Raw genomic sequence first — 10,000 nt, forward strand, 5'->3', positions numbered from 1 at the left:
ACAGTTTTAATGTAAAAGCAAACAAGGTAGGTGGAATTTATTAGGTTGATTAGCTTACCAGTCGTAGTATATCATATAATATATTTTAGTGCAAAGACCCAGGAACCAACAACAATCGTATAATATATTTTGGGTGCTCAAACCTGGAACCACATCATATAATAATAATCATAACAATATATATATATTATATATATATGTGTGTGTATATATATATATATATATATGTATATATATATATATATATATATGTGTGTGTGTGTGTGGGTGTGTATGTAATATATATATATATATATATAATATTTATATATATATATATATATATGTGTGTGTGTGTATATGTATATATATATATATATATATATGTATATATATATATATATATATATATTTATATATATATGTATATATATACATATATATATAGATATATATATATATATATATATATATATTCATATATATATGGTATGTTTTAAGATTTTAATTCTCGTTTTTCATCTACGCAAGGTAGATTTCATATACAGTACATAAATTTCGTAAATCCCTGCTCAAGAATATAATCTTTGGAGGGTTTTTGCTTTTACTCCTTTCTTTTGCAAAAAAAAAAAAACAAAAAATCGGCTTTGATATGTACATGTGTTATCGTTGCTTTCATCTCTTGTGCTTTTAAACTGGCTTCAAATAGCAACACTGTGATTTTGTTCATGTCTATGTATGTGAGTGTTCTTGCACTGCCTCTTCTTATTCCTGAATGCATGGTATACGAAAGAGCTCCATTTAAATACTGTTTCATAAGATATGAAGCTCATTCAAAAATCGAGTCAACTTCGCTGCCTCTCACCGATTTGACTCTCAAATTTGCATTTCCTCTGACGATCGTTACGTTTCATATTGGATCGCATTGTGGTTCGGATCTGAGTTTGGTGTTTCTTGTAGGGCATGTGAATAAATAGAAACGGACCAGAGAGTTCGAGAACCGAACTCACGAGAATCAATTTAATTGGAGCGATTTAAAGCTTCTTCGCATAGTTGAATGAAATAAATACCTGGGTATATGTATTTCTTTGTTTACCTATTCTTATCCTTATCTTTAACTCGGTATATCTATTAGTTATCTATATATTAATTTATTTATCGATCATAAAAAGAAAAAATTTTCAGAACTTTTACGACACTTGAAGAATTAGTTTGTCTGTTTTTTTTTTTTTTTTTTTTTTTTTTTTTCCCTGGGGAAAATAACATAAGGTTACCATATCCGTCAACCAATACAGTTCATAAAACGAATTAAAGAACACTCGCTGTATATTTTCAGCTATATTTTATGATTGAGCTATAGCCTATCCCTACATCCAACTTTCTTATGCACTGCCAGATGCACAGGCGTATTTAATACACAAGAAAATATTTGTGTGATATCTATTCAGCTTCTAGATATACACGTCGTATTATGTTTTGACTTTACATTGAAAACGGACATTCCAGCCTCTGTGATGTTGAAACGTTGTTGAAGTTATTAAGAGTATTACGCGTTGACAGCCAAGAGCTTGTGTTTCACATAAGGTGGGGTAACCGTAACCGATTATGAGTAATATGATAATATTAACTAAGATGATTAGCACCAGTGACTTCTCACCTTATACGACAGGTCAGTTATTTTTGGGAGGACAATGGTCCGGTAATTACAATGATTTACAATGAGTACAATTGTTTCGATATGTAATCTATATATAATTTAGAGAATGTGTAAAAGAGATTTCGTGTAAATGCAATTTTCCCATTTGCATTTCAGACACAAATAGGAATTAAATAGTGTAAGAATATTTTCCTTAGGCTAAGGTGTTTTCATTCCGTTAAAACCTCTAAATGGATCATTTAAATGACTTGTGAGTTATTTGCATCTTAATAAAGCTATTGCAAAAACTCTTACAATGATCTTATAAACGACGGCACCTTAAGAAGGTATCGCAAACTTGTGAAAATAATATAATTTCTGGCCCATTATTCAACGTGGGTCATTATTTTGGAAAGCAATTCCTTCACTCTACTAGGTGTATTGATAAGAGGATGTGAAGCATGAGTAAAATTAATTTTGTATAATCCTTATACCTAATTCTAAGGGGAAACAACATATGCTCTTATAAAGCTGTTTTGGTCTTCAGAGATATAAATTAGCTTACCAAAAGTTATTTATAATATATAAAAACACTTACCTGAAACAATTCAAGAGTGTCTTAGAAGTACAGTAAATGTAATATTTTATTGTTTGTAGTGGTATAAAGTCATTTGTATATTCTTAAATAAAATCCTTTATAAAGTCTATGACAGCTATTAATTCTCAGAATGAAAAGGTACTCTTCACTTCAATATCTGACCAATGAGCGCCTTATGAGTTCATGTGTGTATCAGATTAAAGCATTGATAAATTGAAAACAAAAGTATAAAAGGAAGGAACAATAGCCGTGATTCATTAGAGAAGTACATGAACCTTCAGAATGACTCAGAGAAAGAGTTAGTAACTGTCACGAAGAAATTATTAACTAATATAATTTATTCTGTGTTGAACAAATATTCTTTCTTTCAAACATAAAAAATGGCTGCTCTTTCCTAAAGTTTTCCATCGAAATAAGACTAAAAATAATCTTAGTAAATCTGCATGTTTACGTAGATTAAAAAAAAGGGGAATAGACATTTAAAGGGAAAACTAAAAGGTCAGTGGAAGAAACGTAAGATCTCAGTGCAACTTCAATGGAAAGCGTAATTCATGGAACCCTCCACCGTCAAAAAAGAATGGGAATAAGTGTCACTTGAAGCTTCCCTTGAATTGTCTGTCTTTCGGATCCTGCATAGGGACAGGAAACTTTCTCGTTGGTCTGTGATTGGATAGTTAGCAATATCAAAGACAACGACTTCTCTATTGCTCTCCGTTCCATCTGCAACTAATTCCAACAGCTTCCAACATCAACTTCTTTGCAGTTTCGTGGCTGTCTTTCCTTGGGCTTGTTAAAGAGATTGTTTTTTGAATAGATAAATTCCGGGTATAGACTGATTTTGTTAAGCAAGCGCTTTAGTTTAAAAACTGAGTTCTATAGACGAATTTATAACTTTATGATATGAACCTTTTAGCAATAGCATTGATGCTGGTATTTATGATCGTAAATTATTTTTAGCCTATACTGTAGGTGACCAAAATTTATCCGAAAATACCGAAACTTGAATTTGATAAGGAATTTGTATGGTAGATATTAGTCTTAGAGACTCCAATCATGTATCTATGATAAATTGTGAAAATCTGGATGGAGATTTTGCCAATTTTATTTTCATTAAGCTAGAAATATAAAGTAGGGGGAATTAATCACTTGAGCTACAACAGCTTTACGAAGAATGATTTAAAAAAGTAGTAGGATAATTTTATTTAGTGAAAAAAAAAGTGTATGGAAAAATAAAGAAATTTTGTACTTGATGGGGAAAAAATATCAAAATGATATAAAAGAAATATGAACTTAAATCTAATCTCCATCGCAAGATTACTAGAGGCGCCGTTCCAGAGGATATGTCTGGATCCTGAACCTGAACCTGGACTGCTACGCTTGAAAATTATTGCAGTATGATGAATAAGATAGCTTAATTGTAAAAAAAAAAATACTTCCACACCGAGCATTTATTGAGTATGGTAAATAAAACAGTTCAATTGTAAAAAGAAAATACTGCAACACTTAAAATTTTTTGCATTATGACGAATAGAAGAGTTCAATTGTCAAAAAGAAATACGTCCACACAATTCTTGCAGTATGGTGAATGGTAGAGTTCAATTGTAAAGAAAAAAAAAATGCTGACACATTCGAGAATTCTAGCAGTATGAGGAAAATAAAAGAGTTCAGTTGTTAAATAGAATACTGCCACTCTTGAGAATACTGCAGTATGATGAAAAGAAGAGTTCAATCGTTGAAAAATACTGCCACACATGAGAATTAATGCATTGTGATGAATACAAGAGTTTCATTATAAAAAAAAATACTGCCAAACTGTAGAATTCTTGCAATAAAATGAAAAGAAGAGTTCATTTGTATAAAAGAAAGCCTACCCAACTTGAGAATACTTGCAGAATGATGAATAAAACAGTTCATTATTAAAAGTAATAATTCTAGCATTATAATAATTAGAAGAGTTCAATTCTAAGAAAGAGAACAATGTCACACTTGAAAATTTATACACAATGATGAATAGGCGAGTTGTAAAAAGATTATGCCACATTTGAGAATTCATGCAGTATGATGAATGGAACAGTTCCCTTGTTAAAAAAGAAAAAAAAATACTGTCACGCTTAGGAATTCATAAAGTGAGATGAATAGAAGAGTTCATATGTGGAAAAAAAGAAGAAAAAAAAATAGTGCCACACTTCAGAATTCCTGCTGTATAATGGATTTAAAAAGCTTGATAGTTAAAATGAAAATACTGCAACTAGTGAGAATTCTTGCAAAGAATAATTTATTTGTGACAAGAATCCTACTTCACATGAGAATTCTTGCAGTAAGATGAATAGAAGAGTTCAATTGTGAAAAAAAAAGAGCGGAAAAACTTGATAATTTTTGTAGTGAGGTAAATAAAATAGTTTAGTTGTATAATTAATAATGTCATAATTGAGAATTCTTGCCATATAATGAACAGAAGAGTCCAATTGTAAAAAAAAAAAAAAAAAAAAAAAAAGAAATAATAATGCCACACATGAAAATACTTGCTGTATGATTAATAGAAAAGTTCAATTGTAAAACTAAATAATGCAAAACTTGAAAATTCTCGAAGTATGACAAATAAAAGAGTTGAATTAATAATAATAAAAAAAAAACTGTCAAACTTAAATATTCTTTCAGAATGATGATTAAAAGAGTTGAATTGCGCATTAAATACTACCATAATTAAGATTTCTTGAAGTATGATGAATAGAAGAGTTCAGTTGCAAAACAAATACTATCAAACTTGGGAATTCTTGCAGTATGAAGAAGGGAAGTGTTCAGTTGTAAAAAAAATAAAGTACTGCCACACTTCAGAAGTTTTGCAGTTTAATGAATAGATGAGTTCAATTGTGAGGAATAAATGCTGCCCCACTGAATAATAGAAGAGTTCAATTGTTAAAAAGAATACTGTCCCACTTGAGAATTAAAGCAGTATGATGAAAAGAAGAGTTCAATGGTTAAATAGAATACTGTCTCCTTCGAAAAACATTGCAATTGGATGAGGATTTTTGTTGTAAGATGAATAAACATTTTCAATTGCAGAAAAAAATACTGCCCCATTTGAAAATTCTTCCAGTATGGTAGATAGAAGAGCTTATTTGTGGTAAAATATTTCCACACTTAAAAATTCTTGCAGTATGATAAATAGACGAGTTCAGATATAGAAAAAAATACTGTCACTCATAAGAATTCTTGCAGTATATTGAATAAAAGATTTGAATTTTAAACAAATTACCTCCACACTAGAGAATTCCAGCAGTATGATAGATAGAAGAGTTCAGTTAAAAATAAATACTTCCAAACTTGAGAATTATTGTAGTATGATGAGTAGAAGAGTGCAATTGTAATATAAATACTGCCACACATAAGAATTCTTGTAGTACAATGAATAAAAAGATCAAATGTGAAAAAAAACACTGCCACACTTCAGAATTCTTACAGTATCATGAATAGAAGAGACCAATGCATGAAAAATACTATCATAATCTACATTTCTTACAGTGTGATGAATAGAAGAGTTCAATTATAAAAAAATACTTCCACACATGAGAATTCTTACAGTATGATGAATAGAAGAGTTCAGTTGTAAAATAATGTTGCCACACTTTTACAGTTGTGATGAAAAAATACTGCCAAACTAAAGAATTCTTGCAGTATGAGGAATAGAACAGTTCAATAGTGAAAAAAAAAATGCTACCAGAATTGAGAATTCTTGCGGTATGATGAATACCGGAGTTCAACTGTTTAAGGAAAAATACTGCCACCTTTAAGAGCTATTACAGTAAGATGAAGAGAAGAGTTCATTCGTAAAGAAAAAAAAATACCTCCACACCTGAGAACTCTTACAATAAGATGAATAAAAGTGTTAAAGTGCATTAAAAATACTACCACACTTGAGAATTCTTGCAGTAAGGTAAATAGAAGAGGTAAGTTGTATAATAAAATACTGCCACACTTCAGAATTCTTGCAGTAAGATAAATAAAAGAGTTCAATTGATAAAGAAAAGAAAGGGCGGACACACTTGATAATTTTTGCAGTATGGTGAATAGAAAAGTTTAGTTGTATTATAAATAATGTCATAATTGAGAATTCTTGCAATATTATTAATAGAAGAGTTTAAGTGTAACAAAAAAATGTCACACTTGAAAATACTTGTTGTATGAGGAATAGAAAAGTTCAATTGTAAAACAAAATAATGCCAAACTTGAAAATTCTCGCAATATTACGAATAAAAGAGTTGAATTAAAAAAAAAAAAACTGTCAAACTTGAAAATTCTTTCAGAATGATGATAAGAAGAGTTGAATTGCACAATAAATACTACCATAATTAAGAATTCTTGCAGTGTGATGAATAGAACAGTTCAATTACAAAATGAATACTGCCACACTTGAGAATTCTTGCAGTATGAAGAAGGGAAGTGTTCAGTTGAAAAAAAATAAAGTACCACACTTCAGAAGTTTTGTAGTTTGATGAATAGATGAGTTCAATTGTAAGAAATGAATGCTGCCCTACTTAAAAATTCTTACATTATGATGAATAGAAGAGTTCATTTGTCGGAAAAAAAAAAAATTCCACACTTATAAATTCTTGCAGTACGGGGAAAAGAAGAGTTTAATCGTTAAAAAGAATACTGCCCCACTTGAGAATCATAGCAGTATGATGAAAAGAAGAGTTTAATGGTTAAATAGAATACTGCCTCCTACGATAATTTATGCTGTGGGATGAGTAAAACGGCTCCATTGTAGAAAATACTGCCAAACTTGAGAATTCATGAGATATGATGAAATGAAGAATTCATTTGTATAAAAAAATACCAAACTTGAAAATTCTTGCATTATGATGAAAAAAAAAATGCGATTTGAAAATTTATAATGCCAAACTTGAAAGTTCTATCATTATAATGAATAGGAGAGATCAATTATAAAAAAAAGAAACAATGTCACACTTGAGAATTCTTGCAAAAGGATGAATAGAAGAGTTGAGTTGTAAAAAAATGCTGCCACATTTGAAAATTCCTGCAGTATGATGAATAGAACAGTTTATTTATTTAAAAATACTGCCACACTTAGGAATTCTTGCAGTAAGATTAATTAGAGAGTTCAATAGTAAAATCAATACTGCCAAACTTAAGAATTCTTGCAGTATGATGGATAGAAAAGCCCAACAGCAAAAAAGAAAATACTGCAACTCGTGAAAATTATTGCATAGAAGAGTATAGTTGTGGAAAAGAAAATACTTCCCCACTTGGAAATTCTTGCAGTAAGGTGAATAGAAGAGGTCAGTTGTAGGAGTAATACTGCCACACTTCAGAATTCTTGCAGTAAGATAAAGAGAAGAGTTCAGTGGTAAAAAATAAACTGCCACACCTGATAAGTTTTGCAGTATGGTGAATAAAAGAGTTTAGTTGTATAATAAATAATATCATAATTAAGAATTCTTGTAGTATAATGAATAGAAGAGTTCAAGCGTAAAAAAAGACCACACTTGAAAATACTTGCAGTATGATGAATAAAAAAGTTCAATGGTAAAACAAAATAATGTCAAACTTGAAAATTCTCACAGTATGGCAAATAGAAGAATTTAATTAAAAGAAAAAAAAAATGTCACACTCAAAAATTCTTCCAGTATAATGATTAAAAGAGTTCAATTGCACAAACAAACAAACAAAAAAATACTGCCAAACTTGAGAATTCTTGCATTATGATGAAGGGAGTTGTTTAGTTGTGAAAAAAAGTACTGTGACACTTCAGAATTTTTACAGTATTAAGAAAAGAAAAGTTCTATTGTAAAATAATTCAATTGTAAGAAATAAATCCTGCACCATCTAAGAATTCTTACAGTATCATAAATAGAATAATTCAGTCGTAAAAAAAAAAAAATACTACTACTATCGAGAATTCTTGCTTTATGATAAACAAAGGGGTTCAAAAGTAAATGCTACCAGATTTGAGCAGTATGATGAATATATGAGTTGGATTATAAACAAATACTTCCACATATGAGAATTCTTGTATTATGATAAATAAAAGAGATCAGTTGTAAAAAAAAAAAAAATAATAATGCTACCACACTTCGAAATTTTCGCAGTATGATGAATAGAAGAGTTCAACAGTGAAAAAATACTGACCACTTGAAAATGTTTGCAGTATGGTGGAAAAAAAATAGTACCACACTTGAGAATGATGAAAAGAATAGTTTAATTGTAAAAAGAAGAAATACTGCCACACATTAGGAGTCTTATAGTATTAGGAATAGAAGAGTTCAATTATAAAAAAAGAATACTGCCAAGCTTGAGAATTATGGCGGTAATATGAATAGACGAGTTAAATTGTAAAAAGATACTGAGACATTTGATAATTCTTTCAGAATGATGAATAGAAGAGTTTAATCATAAAAAAAAGGAATACTTAGATACATGACAATTCTTGCTGTATGATGAACAGATGAGGTCAATTAAAAAAAAAAAATACTTCCACGATTAAAAATTCTTGCAGTATGTTGAAGAGAAGATTCAATTATAATAAATGCTGCTACACATGAGAATTCTTACAGTATGATAAATTAAAGATTTCAATTATAAAAAGAAAAAATACTTCCATACTTGAGAAATCGTGCCCTGTGATGAATAGAGGAGTTCAATTGTAAAAAAAAAAAAAAAATATTTCCACATTTAAGAATTATTTCACTCTTAGGAATAAAAGATTTCAATAAGAAAAAAAAATAGTGTCACTCATGAGAATTCTTGGACTATGATGAATAGAAGACTTAACTTATAAAGAAAATAATACTACCACACTTGAAAATTCTTGCAGTATGGTGAATAGAAGAGTTCAATTGTAAAATTAGATTACTTCCACACTTGAGAATTCCTAAAGTATGTTGAATAGAAGAGTTTGCCTGTAAATAAAATGCTTCCATACTTGAGAATTTTTGGAGTATGATGAGTAAAAGAGTTTAATTGTATAAACAAATCTTTCATTCCAGAGAATTTCTGCAGTATGATGAATCAAAAAATCGAATTAAAGAAAAATACCGCCACACATGAAACTTCTTGTACTATGATGCATAAAAGAGTTTAGTTGAAAAAAAAAAATAATAATAATAATGTCACACTTGAAATATCTTGCAGTAAAGGGAACAGAAGAGCTCAATTATAGAAAAAAAAATCTGGCAACCTTAAGAATTCTTGCATTAGGATGAATAGAAGACTTCATTTGTGAAAAAAAAAGGCTGTCAAACTTAAGAATTCTTGTTGTGTGATGAGAGGAGTTCAGTTGTAAAAAGATAATGTCACTCTTGAGAATTCTTGCACTATGATGTATAGAAGAGTTCAACCGAAAAAAATACGACCACACTTGATAATCCTTCAAGTATGATGAGTAGAAAAGTTAGTCTGTAAAGCAAAAAAGGCTTCTATACTTGAGAATTCTTACAGTCTCATTAATAAAAGAAATCAATTGTACAAAAAATACTCTCACTCTTGACAATTCTTGCAGTTTGATGAGTATAATAGATCAATTATGATAAAACAACTCTACAACAGAGAACTCTTGCAGTATGATGAATAGAAGAGATTAATTGTAGAAATATACTGTCACACTTTAGAACTCTTACAGCGTGGTGAATAGAAGATTTCAATTGTAATAAAAAATAAAGCCAAACTTGAGAATTATTGTAGTAATAGGAATTGACGAGTTCAATTATAAAAAGATACCTCGACTCTTGATAATTCTTACAGTATGGTGAATAGAAGAGTTCAATCGC

The sequence above is a fragment of the Palaemon carinicauda genome, chromosome 11 (assembly GCF_036898095.1).
Source record: "Palaemon carinicauda isolate YSFRI2023 chromosome 11, ASM3689809v2, whole genome shotgun sequence".
Classification (NCBI taxonomy): domain Eukaryota; kingdom Metazoa; phylum Arthropoda; class Malacostraca; order Decapoda; family Palaemonidae; genus Palaemon; species Palaemon carinicauda.